Here is a 15,419-nt window from a genome sequence, read left to right as displayed (position 1 = left end):
TTCTACTAAGGGACAGGCAGCATACAGAAATGGGAAAGAAAAAAAAAATAAAAAGAAAAAAAAGAAAAAAAAAGAAATGGGAAAGAAAAGCCAGAAAGATAAAGAAAAGCAGCAGGAGAAATGTCATGATTGTGGGGCAAAAAAAGAAAATGAGAAAAAAAAGAAAAAAACGATAAACAACAAACAACAGTTGTTAGAACAGAGAAACCCAAGGGCTACCCCAAATGAAGATCAGCAGGGTCCTAGCATGAATTTTTTATTTAGATGAGTGCTCCTGAAAATAGAGTGGCTCCTTTGTCAGCTTCTAGGTCAGAGATCAACCTAAAATCAGAATGCTGGGGAAAATCTTCAAAATGGTGATGGGATAAAATAGAGAGGCTCTCTGGTATGTAGGTCTGTAGAGTTCAGCTCCAGGAGCCCAAAAGAAAAGCAGTGGAGGAAACTCGATCCTCTTTGTCGGCTTTCAACTTGCAGAGAAATGCAGCTCTAAAGGAGGGGGGCAAAGCCTGAGGTTTTGAAGTCTAGAGCAAATTGCAAACTTTGGTGAGAGGTAGAGTTACCAAAGAGCTCAAGGACACAGAAAAAGCAGCAGGAGAGGAATCAGGGCAGGCAGCCCTGAACAAACTGCCTGTTGTCAGGAGCAGAGGACTCTCTCTGCCCCCAGGTAGCCAGATGCCTTGTGAGCTGGCCGCCAGCCCTGCTCTGAGGGTCCCCAGCTCCTCAGATCAGAGGCAGAGTTCAAGTTCCTGGCTTTTGGCCCAGCAACGCCCAATTTCTTCCTGTGAACAGGAGTGGCTCCAGAGTCATCCCATTCCCTTCCCTGGGAGGGGAGGGAGGAGACCAAGGGCTGGACACCTTTAGTGGAGAAAACAATGAGTAAACAGGACATTTGCCCTTGAGTCCCCAGGGTGCCTGTCACAGGGCTGTGATCAAAACTGGAGGCATAGGGGCACCTGGGTGGCTCAGTGGTTGAGCGTCTGCCTTTGGCTCAAGTCATGAGCCCAGGGTCCTGGGATCGAGTCCTGCATCAGGCTCCCTGCAGGGATCCTCCTCCTCTCTCTGCCTGTGTCTCTGCCTCTCTCTCTGTGTCTCTCATGAATAAATAAATAAAATCTTAAAAAAAAAAAAAAAACTGGAGGCATCTAGCTAAAGGATGCTTCGTGCCTAGGAAAAGGAGAAACGAAGAAGAGAGAAATGTTAGAAACATCATCTTTTTTTCCCTAAACTTTTCCGGAGAAAAATCCAGATTATCATTAAAATTGATGGAGTACCAAGAGTTGTGAAAGCACCTCATCTGTCCCAAACCCCTCCATGCTTCCCAAAAATATTTCTAATAGGGTACCTAGAAACCCACTGACGAGGAGGAAACTCATCCCAAGGGACTCAAAAGATAGAAAGGACAACTGGCCAGTATCGATATTTGTAAAAACTGTCATCTTCACATGCAAGACAAAAATGTGTTGTTGGCTTTTTTTCCACCACAAAATAAAATTAGCATTCTACAAAGCAAGGGAAGCAAGTAATGGAGCTCTTAGGATGGTTCAAATAAAGCATTTGTTTACTCAAAAACTTTCTGTCCATATGTTTTCTTCTTAGGAAAGATTATAATTAATTTTTGTTATATGCTAGGCAAGACATATAATATAGAATAAGACATATCTGCCCAGGGAGAAAAATCAGAGTCCAAAGAAGATTTTGGGAGGTGCAATGTGTATGTTAACAAATACTTACCATATTTGTGACTGGGGGGAGGGGCAGAGAGAATTCCAAGCAGACACCACACCCCTGCATAGACCCCACGTGGGGCTCGATCTCACGACTCTGAGATCGTGATCTGAGCCATATTCAAGAGTCAAATGCTTAACCAACTGAGCTGTCCAGGTGTCCCTGAAATGTGTCCTTGAAGGACAAACAGGAATTCTGGAGAGAAAAGAGAAACAGAGGCACTCGTGTTGAAACAAATGGGAGGGGAATGGGCAGGAAATGTGGTCTCTGCGGGGGCCTGCAAATGATTTCTCCGTGCTCAGGCAGGAGTGGCAGGCCAGGAGGCTGGAGAGACAGGCCAGGCCAGAGGCTGAGGGGGTCCTCATTCTCCATCCTAGGGAGTACAGACTTGATCCTGACAAATACACCATTTGGAAGTAGCTAATATTTGACCCAAAAAGAGAGGAACTACTCTGGTATTTACCAGACCATTGAAAATAATGAGGAAAAGCCTTGGAATCTCAACTACCACATACTCTACCAACTTTCTCATAGGCTCACTGGCCTGGGAGCCAGAATGAAAAGTACAAACTTAATACCCACCTTCAGAAGACACAGGGACTCCCAGCCATCCCTACCAACAACAGTGCCAATTTATAGCTCCTTTCTTTCTCTTTCTTTCTTTCATTTTCTTTTCTTTTCTTTTCTTTTCCTTTTCTTTCCTTCTTTCTTTCTTTTTTTTTTTTATTTTATTTATTTTTTTTTTTTTTGAAACTTCTGGTGAGCTTCTCAAAGATGAGAGAGGGAAGCTGGGATATAGATGATAGGTGGGCTCTCAGCCCAAAAGAAGCCATGTGTTCCCCTTGGTTCCCCTCCTTGCCTCCTTGCCTTGCATCCTCTAGAGATATTTATTCCAAAGCCAAGTCTGGATCTGAGACTGAGCTCTAATAGCTTAGAAAAACCACGGGAGGGAACAGCTTTCCATCTCCCCACCTCACAGCAGCTTTTATACCTCCCCAGTAAAGCCCCGGGCTCCTTTCTTAATTACAGAGAAGGGGCATTGCGCTCTTATTAACCAGCCCATGGAAGTGACTCTGAAGTTTAACCCTTCCCTTACTCTAGAGAACAGCTAGATGATTTGCACAGGGCGGGAGAGATGGGTGTCTTTGAAGATAACCGAAGGACCTCCCTGTTCACCATAGGTACCACATCGAAATAATAGGTGAGAATTTACCTTTACATCATGTTTATTGATGAGCATAGTATCTTCTGGTTACCATGACTAATATTCGTTCTTAGGAAATTAATTCATTTCCTGAGAAAAGACACAGCCATTTCCTTTTCTTTTTTTTTTTCTACTATACACTGGGAGGCATGAGGCAAGAGTTTGAATCCCACTTGCTTAGACCCAAATGGACACTGGGCCACTGACTAGCTGTGGGGCCTTGGGCAGATATTTTCATTCTCTGTGCCTCGATTATGTCATATGTAAAATGAGAATAGTAATATCTGCTGCATAGGCTTGGTGTAAGAATCAGATGAAATACTATATTTAAATACAGCTCTATGCTCAGTGCCCATAGAAAAACAGGAAATTCGGTTGTTTGTGATTATATTCAGTTAAGATATTGAAAACTGCTCCCATGACCACTTTGGGAGGAGGTCTGAGAGTTTCTTATAAACCCAAGTTTCATATAAAGCTAACCACCTTAGCAATTCCACTCCCAGGTATTTATCCAAGAGAAATGAAGCTATATAACAACAAAAAGAATATTTGTAGAAGTTTGATTCATAATAGTTTCATTTAGCAATAATCATGCCTCAGATAAACCTCATTGGCTACAATACTGCCACTGCACAAAGCTTAATTCATAATAGTTGCAAATTGGAAACAGTCCAAGGCTCCATCAACAGAAAAATGGGTACTTCTGTAGAATACTCATACAATGGGATATTACTCGACAATAAAAAAGAACAAACTTCTGATACATTCAAGCACATGTATGCATATCAAAAATACTATGTTGAACAAAATTAGTCAGATGTAAAGTAGTATGTACTCTCTGGTTTCATTGATATGAAGTTCTAGAACAGGCAAAACTGATCTTTGGTAGAAAAAAATCATAACAGTGTTTGCTCTTAGGAAAGTGGGGACAGGGGTTGACAGGAGAGGCATGAGGGAAATTTCTAGAGTGATATTATTCTGCATCTTGATAGAGGCTTTGGTTACACAGGTTTGTGCATTTGAAAAAACTCTTTAAATGGTGTACATTTAATGTTTTGTGTGTTTCATTTTATGAAAATTTTATTACAATATTTTTATTTTTTTTAAGATTTTATTTATTTATTCATCAGAGAGAGAGAGAGAGAGTGAGAGAGAGGCAGAGACACAGGTAGAGGGAGAAACAGGCTCCATGCAGGGAGCCCCATGCGGGACTCGATCCTGGGTCTCCAGGATCACGCCCTGGGCTGAAGGCAGGCGCTAAACCGCTGAGCCACCCAGGCTACCCATTTCAATATTTTTAAAAGGAATTTTAAACAACTATTAGACTCATTAATGCTAAAGTATGTAGAGGGATGTGTTCTGATATCTGCAATTTAATTTTAAAATGCATCAGAAAAATAAGATACATTGATGGATGAGTGGATAAAGGGATGGATGAGGAATGAGCAGATGCATGACAAAACATGTATAATAAAATATTAATTGAAGAACCAAGGTGGGATGTACAGATATTCACTATAAAATTCTTCCCACTTCTCTGCAGTTTTGAAAACTTTCATAAGATGTTGGCAAAATCTATTCCCTCTTTCACCAAGTTTCCTTAGAATTAAGTAAATGTTTTTGTTTTGTTTTGTTTTGTTTAAAGATTTTACTTATTTGAGAGAGAGAGAGAAAGAGAACGAGCAGGGGAAGTGGCAGAGGGAGAAGAAGACTCCCCACTAAGCAGGGAACCTGACATGGGGCTGACATGGGGCTGAATCCCAGGACCCTGGGATCATGACCTGAGCCAAAGGCAGATGCTTAACTGAGCCCCCCAGGCGCCTCCCATTAAGTAAATGTTTATAAAATGTTTAAGATTTATTGTTTTACATTATTCTAGTTTAAACATTATTCCTTAGAATACTGGTAGTTTTTTTTTTTTAAGATTTTATTTATTTATTCATGAGAGACACAGAGAGAGAGGCAGAGACACAGGCAGAGGGAGCAGCAGGCCCTCCGTGGGAACCCGATGTGGGACTTGATCCTGGGACTCCAGGACCATGCCCTGGGCCGAAGGCAGATGCTCAACCACTGAGCCACCCAGGCAACCCACTAGTAGTTTTTAACAAATAAAAATTACCATTAATAAAAAAATAATTCCGGGGCACCTCGGTGGCTCAGTTGGACTAGCTGCTCAGCAGTCTGTTTCTCCCCTCCTTCTACCCTTCCCCATGCTAGGGGAGTGTGAGACTCTTGATCTCAGGGTTACAAATTCAGCCCCATGTTGGGTGTAGAGATTACTTAAAAATAATTTTTTTTAAAGTTGTCTAATATTGGGCAGCCCCAGTGGTTCAGTGGTTTAGCACCACCTTCAGCCCAGGGCGTGATCGTGGAGTCCCGAGATCGAGTCCCTTGTCAGGTTCCCTGTGTGGAGCCTGCTTCTCCCTCTGCCTGTGTCTCTGCCTCTCTCTCTGTATCTCTCGTGAATAAATAAATAAAATCTTTTTTTTTAAGTTGTCTAATATGTACCCAGTGCTGTGGTAGGCAAATTATACATATTATTTCTGATCTCCATAATTGCAAGATAAGCAAATGTCTCTACGTCATAGATGAGGAAATTGAGGCTCAGAGAGATTTATTCATTCTAGTACCTATTGAACCCTATTGTAGGTAGAGAGAAAAGACTAAAAAGAATGATTAACCAGGGGTGAGGTTAAAAATCTAATCAGAAGCCAGGCCCTAACGGCTCTTGATAAGGGTTAAGATGTTTGGACTTTATCTTGAAGACAAGTAGAGAGACTTTGAAAACTTTTAACCAAAAAATAACCTGATCAGATTTGTATATTTAAAAAAATCACTCAAGGGGCACCTGAGAGGCTTAGTCAATTAAGCATCTGACTCTTGATTTTGGTTCAAGTCACAATCTCTCTCCCTCTCCCTCTATCCCTTCCTCTATTCGTGCCCATGCACACACACACACTCTCTCTCTCTCTTAAATAAATAAATAAAATCTTTTTTTAAAAGAGTGAATGAGAGAGAGCATGAGCCAGAGGAGGGGCAGAGGGACAAGCAGACTCCCCACTGAGCAAGAAGTCTGATGTGGAACTCAATCCCAGGACCCTGGGATCATGGCCTGAGCCCAAGGCAAACATTTAACTGACTGAGCCACCCAGATGCCCCTAAATAAATAAAATATTTTAAAGAAAGATCACTCAACTGGAGACCTGGCTGGCTCAGTTGGCTCAGTTGGTAGAGCATGTGACTCTTGATTTCAGGGTCATGAGTGCAAGCCCCACATTGGGCATAGAGTTTACTTTTTAAAAAAAATTTTCTTAGGGATCCCTGGGTGGCGCAGCGGTTTGGCGCCTGCCTTTGGCCCAGGGTGCGATCCTGGAGACCCGGGATCGAATCCCACATCAGGCTCCCGGTGCATGGAGCCTGCTTCTCCTTCTGCCTGTGTCTCTGCCTCTCTCTCTCTCTCTCTCTCTCTCTCTCTCTCTCTCTCTCTCTGTGACTATCATAAATAAATTTTTTTTTAAATGTAAAAAAAAATTTTTTTTAAATGATCACTCAACTAATACATAGAGAAAGCAAATGGAGAGGAATGAGACTGGAAGCAGGAGGCTGTTCTAGGAATAGTAACTCAGGCCAGTGATCTGACCTGAACAGAAACCATGGCAGAGGGAATGGAGAGAAGTTAGGCACTTGGGAAATGTGAAGGAGAGGAGATAGAATGGATAGAGATTGGTACATGATCAGAAGTGGAAGTGAGGGTGAGTCAGTACTGAAGGACAATTCCCAAGTTTTTAGCATAATTGACTTGGTGGACAGTGGCTGCCTTTCTCTGAATTAGAGCAGATGAGGAGTGGTTGAATCTGACATTCTTGTGGTGGGACAGCCAAGCAGAGATGCTCAGCACCCCACCAGATAAACAGACCTGAGCTCCAAAGAGAGCTCTGGGCTAGAGATTCCAGTTTCAGGTCTTTCACCCTTCTAGAAGGCAATTGTGGGAATGAGAATAGATGAGATGTCCCGGTACCACTGTAGAGGGAGAAAGGATGAGGTCCTAGGACAGAATCTACAGGCTGAAAAACACCTAAGGAACAAGGAGAGGGAAATGTCTGCAGAGACTGAGGAGGTGTGTCCGGGTGAAAGGGAAGGAGAGAGGAAAGCAACAGGAAAGAGTGGTTGTCACAGAAGCTAAAGGAAAGCAGAGCAAATATACAAAATAGAAAATGCTGCTGAGAGTCAAGTAAAATAAGGACTGAAAAGTATCCACCAGATGCCCCAATTGGTGACCTTGGTGAAAGTGGTTTCACCGGGAAAGTCATGACGTGGAGGCTATTTTGCAGTACTTTGAGGGGTAACTACAAGGTGAGGAAGAAGTTTTCAACAGAGCTTAGGAAGACAAGCAGAAAACAAGATAGCTGGAAGGGAACACGGGTAGAAAGAAGATTTTGAGATTTGGGCTCATATATTGATTTTAAGAAGGGAAAGTTTTAGCAGGTTAAAATGCTTTAGGAATGAGCCAGTAAACAGAAGGAAGTGTACTCCTTTCATTGTTAATAAGAGATTAAGAATGTTCTGGCTGCTCAGGAACATTCTAGTTTATACTTGTTGTCCTGCTGTAATGATTAACAGTACCCCTTCACACCTCAGTGTTATGGTTTGGGAGGTAATTTATATGGTCAGCCTAGATAAGGGGACCCCCAGGATGGGCATAGACAAGGCTAACTTTGAAGGTAAAAGGGTGGGGGACAAAAACTGAAGAAGTTTTCCTGTGTGTGTGTGTGTGTGTATGTGTGTGTGTGTTTATCAAGTTTTCTCTCCTCTTGAGGGAGTTCTCCCCTAATGACTTCTCCATTATGTGTTTGGTAGGAAAGAAAGGTCACTGCCCCAGAATGAGACAGGAGATGGAGGATCAATTGTGTGAAAGAGAAAGTAGGAGGTCTGCGATAAGCTGATGGCAAGAATGACAGAGGAATTTCACCCAAGTCTGAGACTAAGAGGTCAGGTATGGTATGTACCCAAGGTTACCCACCTACTGACATGACCAGAATCCGGAACCAGGCCTGCTTAACTTCCAGGCCATCTCCAGGGCCAAGTAAGTCTCTCTACAATACTAGTCTCCCTTCCTCATTAGAATTTATCAGACATGTCTGCCGTCAACCTCAGTTGGCCTGCAGGCCACTCTTTGACCCACAGGGCCTTCCTTCCCTTCCCACGACTATCACCTCCATCATTCTGGAAGACTTTTGAAACACACATCAGTGAAGTACACATTAGGCATCCTCTTCTCAGCATCTCTCCTAAAAGAAAAGATTTGATGGGAAAATACTTGGAAATTGTGTCTACCGTGGGTTTGGATTATGCCAAAGTATCATCATTTTGTTCTATCTGTATCCTATTACTCATTTGGGTGTGTGTCTGTGTGTGTGTGTGTGTGTGTGTGTGTGTGTGTGTTTTAACAGTTTCAAAAACTAAATCGTTTTGAGCAACTACAAGAGTCAGGTGCTGTCTTCAGGAATGCAAAGATTAAAGAAAAGATAAGATCTTAGCCCTCAAGGAGTGATCAGGTTTTTAAGAAGTATCACAATATGAGGTGCTTTGCAATGATAAAGTACATGCCAGGTGCAAGTGATAGCACAAGAATAAGAACAAACTCTGCCTGGGAGCACTCGGGAAGCCTGCTCTGAAGAGGTTAAACATACCTGGCATCTACTTGTCAAAAGCTCAGAGCCCTCTGGGCCAAGGTCTTGGAATTAGGGTTGAAACAGTGTGGCCTGTGTAGGAATTTCAAGTAGGATGCTGGAGTGTGGTAATACTAGAACCATCACTTGTTATATAGCTTACTTTTCATATCTTTACATCTCACAACAACCTTAGAAAGTACTTTATTAATATTCCTATTTATTTTTTTATAAGTAGGATCCATGCCCAGCATGGAGCCTAATGCAGGGCTTAAACTCGTAACCCCAAGATCAAGGCCTGAGCTGAGATCAAGAGTCAGACGCTTAACCGACTGAGCCACCCAGCCACCCCTTATATTCCCATTTCACAGCTGAGGAAATGATCCTGGAAGAAACTTGCCCAAGACCACATAGCTGGGATATAGTGTGGCAGGGTTTTTTTTTTTTTTTCTTTTAAGATTTATTCATTTATTTGAGAAAGAAAGAGAAAGCATGAGTGGGCACACCCAAGTGGGGAGAAGGGGCAGAGGGAGAGGGAGAGAGAAAATCATAAGCAACTCCTGCTGAGCACAGAGCCCTGAGATCATGACATGAGCCAAAACCAATAGACACTCAACTGACTGAGCCACCCAGCTGCCCCAGGTGTAGCCTGGTTTTAATTCTAAACCCTGTGGTACTTCTACAAAGCAAGCTTAGAATATAAGAGCAGAATTTCAGGAAAGTAGCTATGGAAGGTAAGATTCTTTTGTCTCCATTGTATGACAAGCATTCTCAGTTAAATTCTGAAAATGTAAGGGATATTTTAATAATTCATGGGCATTTAATTTGATTTTTTTTTAAGATTTTATTTTTAAGGACACCTGGGGTGGCTCAGTGGTTGAGCATCTGCCATCAGCTCAGGGCATGATCCCAGGTCCAAGGATTAAGTCCCACATCTGGCTCCCTGTGAGGAGCCTGCTTCTCCCTCTGTCTATGTCTCTGCCTCTTTCTGTGAGTCTCTCATGAATAAACAAATAAAATCTTTAAAAATATATATTTTGTTTTTAAGGGGCACCTGAATAGCTCAGTCTGTTGGGCATCTACCTTTGGTTTAGGTCATGATCCCAGAGTCCCTGGATAAAGTCATATATCAGGCTTCCTGCTCAGTGGGGAGTCTACTCCCTCTCCCTCTCCTACTCCTCCCACTCGTTCTCTCTCTTTTGCTCATTCTCTCTCTCTCTCTCTCTCTCTCTCTCTCTCTCTCAAATAAATAGAACCTTTAAAAAAAAAGATTTTATTTTTAAGTAATCCCTACACCCAACATAGGGCTCGAACTCACTCCTGGAGATCAGGAGTCATGTGCCCTCTGACTGAGCCAACCAGGCACCCCAGTATTGGAAATTTTAAACACAAATAAGATAACGGCAATAAGAATGTCAGTAATGATAAAGAGGCTTCACTTCTCCTGAAGATAATAGACGTTATTAAAGGGTTTACACCCACTTAAGGATTTAAGGATAATCAAAAGTGGTGGCAACAAGCACCCACTGAATTATAACAGTAAGAGGATGGAAAATAATCTGTTGGTTAATTAAAAGACAGAGTCTCCACTTGAGCCACACTGTGCCAAGCAAAATAGGAAAAGGCTTCACCTTTTCCAACACCTCCAAATATTTTGCTCCATAAACATCATGAAAACAGCATGCTTTACCTTTGAAAACAGACCTAAGCTTCCCAGAATAAAGCTGAACTTGCAATCACCCTGCTGGCAGGATAACTGCAAGTGGAAGCTTCCCGAACAAGTTTGCTGCAAGTCTTTACTTGAAATCCAAATCAGCAATTCTGTTCTCCCCCTGGCCTCAGACTCAGCACTATTCTCTCCTGCGTCCTTTTAATGCCACCTCTCATTCTTTACTATTTTCAACAATCATCTCACAGGGAAAAGGGAATTGGAGACACACTAGGTTTAAGAGGACATCACAGGCCAGAGAAGTATGGCATCTGTAACTCAAGCAATGAAAGGATGGTGTTTGTTCCAGGGAAAAAGGAGATAGGAAAAGAGCATAGGATCAAGGGTCCAAGTCTTAGAACTGCAAGGAATCGTGGAGATGTGTCGCTGCTACTAACATGCCCTAAATGATCATTCAGACAAACACCATTTCTCCAGGTGTTAGTAAGTGTTGAATAAAAAGATGATTCTGTACTCAGGAAAAATGCTAGGTTAAACAAAAACAGATTTTGTTTTGTTTGTTTTGTTTATAGCTACAGTACTTCTCAGGGGTGTTAATAGGTTAACGTAGAACAAAAAAAAATGTCTGTACACATCACCTGTTAATCTTTCCAGAACTTTCTGTTCACCGAAAAAAATGAGGACAGTGCTTCTCCAAATGGTATCTGCAGACTACCTGGACACTATAGGTCCTTAAGGAGAAAAATGCAAAACTAAGTGTTTAAAGGTATTATAAGTAACTTGACATTGTCACTGCATCCAAGGCCATGATCAGAGGACTCATCACATAGGGTATAGAACAGCGTGGGTGTCGCAGATGGCACGGCAGGAAGCATATGGTGTGAGCCTTGTACTAAGCACATGCAGTAGAACCACATATTGGTCATACTCCAGTGTTGGCTGAGTGCTGGTTAAGGAAACACTGATGGGCCTAATCTCTATTATACATATGGCAGTGTTCACACCCAGAGAGATAAAGTTATTCAAGCTCATGAAGGTCAGCAGCAAAGGGGTGAGCCTATGGGTTGCCAATGGGGGGAGCCAAGTGGAAGAAAAGCTATCTAAAGAACTAGAAAAATTAAAAAGAGGAGAATGTCACTGAAAATGATTACATGATGGTGTTTCTGATTGTCAATGGCATTCAGCCAGCAAATCATCGTGCAGCCCCTCCCAGCAATGCTACAAAGATGTGAAATGAAAATGAATTCAAAAGAGGCAAAGCTAATGTCAAAATCTGGTAAGAATCTCCATAATGAACTAGATTGAGGAAATCTAATCTTGAAATAGCACATACCTAAAAAAAAAAAAAAAAGTGGGAAAACCATTTGTAGCCCTTCTCTCCATCTAGCATGGACCTCGACCTAGGCATAAGCAGGTAACAAATGAGTGAAGCTAGCCAACGATGAGACAATAAGAAGTGAGTGGGCACTGTGGCAAACCAGAAAGAACACATCCCCATCCACTGACCCCTGATGCTGTTGACATGAGAAAGGCAGACCTAATACTGTCACATCGCTTTTTAAAATTAATCTTAATATGTTTCTTAATTAAACTTTTTATGTTGAGATACTTGTAGACTCACATCAGCTGTGAGAAATAACAGAGATGGTATGACTCAGTTTCCTCCAATGGTAACATATTGTGAAACTCTAGCACAATATCACAACCAGGATATTAACAGTCAAAATACAGAATATTCCCATCACCACAAGGATCCTATCACATCCTTTTTTTTTTTTTTAAGATTTATTTATTTATTCACGAGAGACACCGAGAGAGAGGCAGAGACACAGGCAGAGGGAGAAGCAGGCTCTTCACAGGGAGCCCAATGCGGGACCCAATCCCAGACCAGCCACCCAGGTACCCCTGAATACACGTGTTTTAAAAACCATATGAACATTCTCTATATGATTTAATCTATATTGAGTTCAACAACTGGCAAAACTAATCTATGGTGGTAAAGAGCAGGATGGGGGTTATCCTTGGTGTGAGGACAGTAACCAGCAGGGAGCATGAGTCTGGCTTCTGAGGTTCTTGACCTGCTGTTTTCCTCTCCTGGTGCTCATTCCATGGATATATCCACTCTGTGGAAATTCATCAGGCTGCATGCTTCTGATTGTATGCTTTTCTACAGCTAGGTAAATAAAAACCTGACTTAAAAAGAAAACTCTCAAAAAAATAAAAAAAATAAAAAAATAAAAAAATAAAAAAATAAAAAAAAAGAAAACTCTCTATACCAATGACCTGACATCTTAATCATGGTACAATGGAACACAGGGAATTCTAAAACATAAGACAGATGTGACACTGTGACATTCTTATAAAATATCTGTAATCATTCATTGAAACACACGAAACACACGGTCATTAAAAAGTTTACCAGCTTCTTGAAAAGAAGTGCCCCATCTCACTGATCAGCACAGCACCTTAACACAAAGCAGGTGTTCCCCACACATTGGTGAGTAAACTGATCTTAGCTTAGCAGAAGTGAGTTCTCTTAAGGATAATGGTGAAAGCATAAGTATTGAGTAAAAATTCTTTTTCTTGACAAGACCCAAGTCAGGTTGTTCTTTTCCCAAAAAGCCACTACCATTTTGAGGTTTTTGCCTAGTTTGTTTCTTTGGTATTCTTATATGTAATGATGTGTGGCGATTTGCTTGTAACAGTCAAATTCAACCATAGAACTAGTAATAAGAAACTCCTAATTGGCTTTTAAAAAATTAAGATTTATTTATCAACCTGAGAGAGAGAGAGCATGAGAACATGAGCAGGAGGAGGCACAGAGGGAGAGGGAGAGGAAGAGAATCTCAAGCAGACTCCACGCTGAGCACAGCGCCCTCAGAGCTCTCTGTGGTCTCAACATAGGGCTCCACTTAGAGCTTGAACTCACGACCCTGATAACATGACCTGAGCTGAAGTCATGCTTAACGACTGAGCCACCCAGGAGCCCCAAATTGGCTAAAATCTTAAAATTTATATTTATTATTTGTTTAAGATTTTATTTGAGAGAAACTTAGAACATGAGCAGAGGGAGTGGCAAAGGAAGAAGCAGACTCCTCATGGAGCAGGGCACCCTAGGCAGGGCTGGATCCCAGGATGCTGAGACCATGACCTGAGCTGAAGGCAGGTACTTAACCAACTGAGCCACCCAGGCACCCCTATATTATTATTATTATCTCTTTTACCCTGAAAAGCAAAAACTCATGAAAGAAAATGTTATTTAGCAACAGAATCACTGAAAAAGAGATCAAGAGATCAGACATACTAAATGCATTCTTACTTTCATCTCTTACCCACTCCTTTTCTTTAAAAGTAAACACTATGCCCAACATGGGACTTGAACTCAGGACCCTGAGATCAAGAGTCACAGGGTCCAACTGAGCCGGCCACATGTACCTCTATCTCTTTTTCATACTGTCTCCTCCTTCTAACTTTCTTCCTCTGCTCCCCACCTACTCACAGCCTTTCTTTTCTTTTAAGTCAGGGCGTGTGGGTGGCCGTATAATTTATCATCCAAACTAGGACACTTCTGAGAGTGAAAGTGGCATTACTGACACTTACATGGGAAAAACAGGCAGACAGCAGGACTGTCACGGGGACACTACTTTAAATTCTTGAGTTCACAGTTTCCACATTTATAAGACGATGGGAGTGGACAGGGTGACTTCCAAGAACCCTGCCAGCCCTTTCCATTCAAAGAGTCTACTCTTCTGATTTAAAGTGCTTCATCCAGGGCACCTGGGTGGCTCAGGGGTTGAGCGTCTGCCTTTGGCTTGGGTCATGATCCCGAGGTCCTCGGATCAAGTCCCACATCGGGCTCCCACAGGGACCCTGCTTCTCCCTCTGCCTGTGTCTCTGCCTCTCTGTGTCTCTCATGAATAAATAAATAAAATTCAAAAATATATATAGTGCTTTGTCCTTGAGTTCAGTCGAACTCAGAAAGAAAATTAAAGTCAGGTTATTCTTTCACTAATAAGCTGCCTCAGGCCTCAGGACCACTGTTTCTCACCATGGATCTGTTCAATGTGGAGAAGCAGCAAAGGTGCTGAGTTAGCTAAGGCATTTTAGCCTGTCTGCCCTCCTCTCCCCTCCCCACTGAGGCCTGAGGCCTTGAAGGGAAGAGAGCAGGTTGGACCTGTTGGCTCAGGAGTGTTTCTGGGTGGAAAGGGCAGTCAGCCACTTGTCCAGGCAAAAAGGGTATGAGTCTTCTCAGGTGAGTCAGAGCAAGAGAGGGAAAGGGCTCCTGCCCCTCTTGGTGGGGGACTGCCCCCAGCTTCAGAAGGCGGAAATGCTCAGGGAAAAGTTAGTTCCGGTGTGTGAAGCCCCAGGATCAATGTCTGTGGTGCCAGGCTAGTACATAACCAGAGGAAGGGTCTTTCTTTTAAAGAAAAAGCAAAAAGTATCACTTAAAGTTGTCGCCTTGGGACACCCGGGTGGCTCAGTGGTTGAGCGTCTGCCTTCGGCTCAGGGCATGATCCTGGGGTCCTGGGATCACTTCTCCATCTGCCTATGTTTCTGCCTCTCTGTGTCTCTCATGAATAAATAAATAAAATCTTAAAAAATAAAAAAAATAAAGCTGTCATCTTGACATTGGGTATCAACTATACTTCAATTTAAAAACTAAATTACATAAAGTAATAAAACATTTGAAACAAATGCAACATTGTACATCAACTATACTTCAATTTTTAAAATAAAATTTATTCATGCATTAGAGCTGTCACCTTCACTGCAAGCTTTTATTGTAATGATGCTGACATCATCCCAAACATTTCTAGAATGACTCTTTTGGAATTGTCTTAGAAGGGTGAAAGAACCACAAGTTTTTTGAGATCCTTAATCGTGGCCAGTCTTCACACTTGTGAGAGTGAGTTTCATATTTAGACACATTTAAGTCACACAGATCAAATTTTAAGAAGGTGGAGGAAGAAATGAGTGACCAAATTGGGCATTAGTTGTAAAATCACGAGAATGGTTATCTTATGAATTGTGTAAATGGTCCCTGAGGACCTTTAAGAAATAAAAATATAGGGGTAACTGGCTGACTCAGTCAGAGGAGCATGAGACTCTGGATCTTGGAGTTGTAAGTTTGAGCCTCTAGTTGGGTGTAGAG

General features: G+C 42.1%; 1 pseudogene; it reads right to left on the bottom strand.

Moving 5' to 3' along the window:
- Positions 1-3,453: 3,453 nt before the first annotated feature.
- Positions 3,454-3,569, bottom strand: LOC112920406 (U4 spliceosomal RNA; annotated as a pseudogene).
- Positions 3,570-15,419: the final 11,850 nt, after the last annotated feature.

This window comes from Vulpes vulpes, chromosome 12 (assembly GCF_048418805.1).
Source record: "Vulpes vulpes isolate BD-2025 chromosome 12, VulVul3, whole genome shotgun sequence".
Taxonomy (NCBI): Eukaryota; Metazoa; Chordata; class Mammalia; order Carnivora; family Canidae; genus Vulpes; species Vulpes vulpes.
Note: the sequence above shows the minus strand (reverse complement) of the source record. Positions and strands in the feature narration are given on the sequence as shown.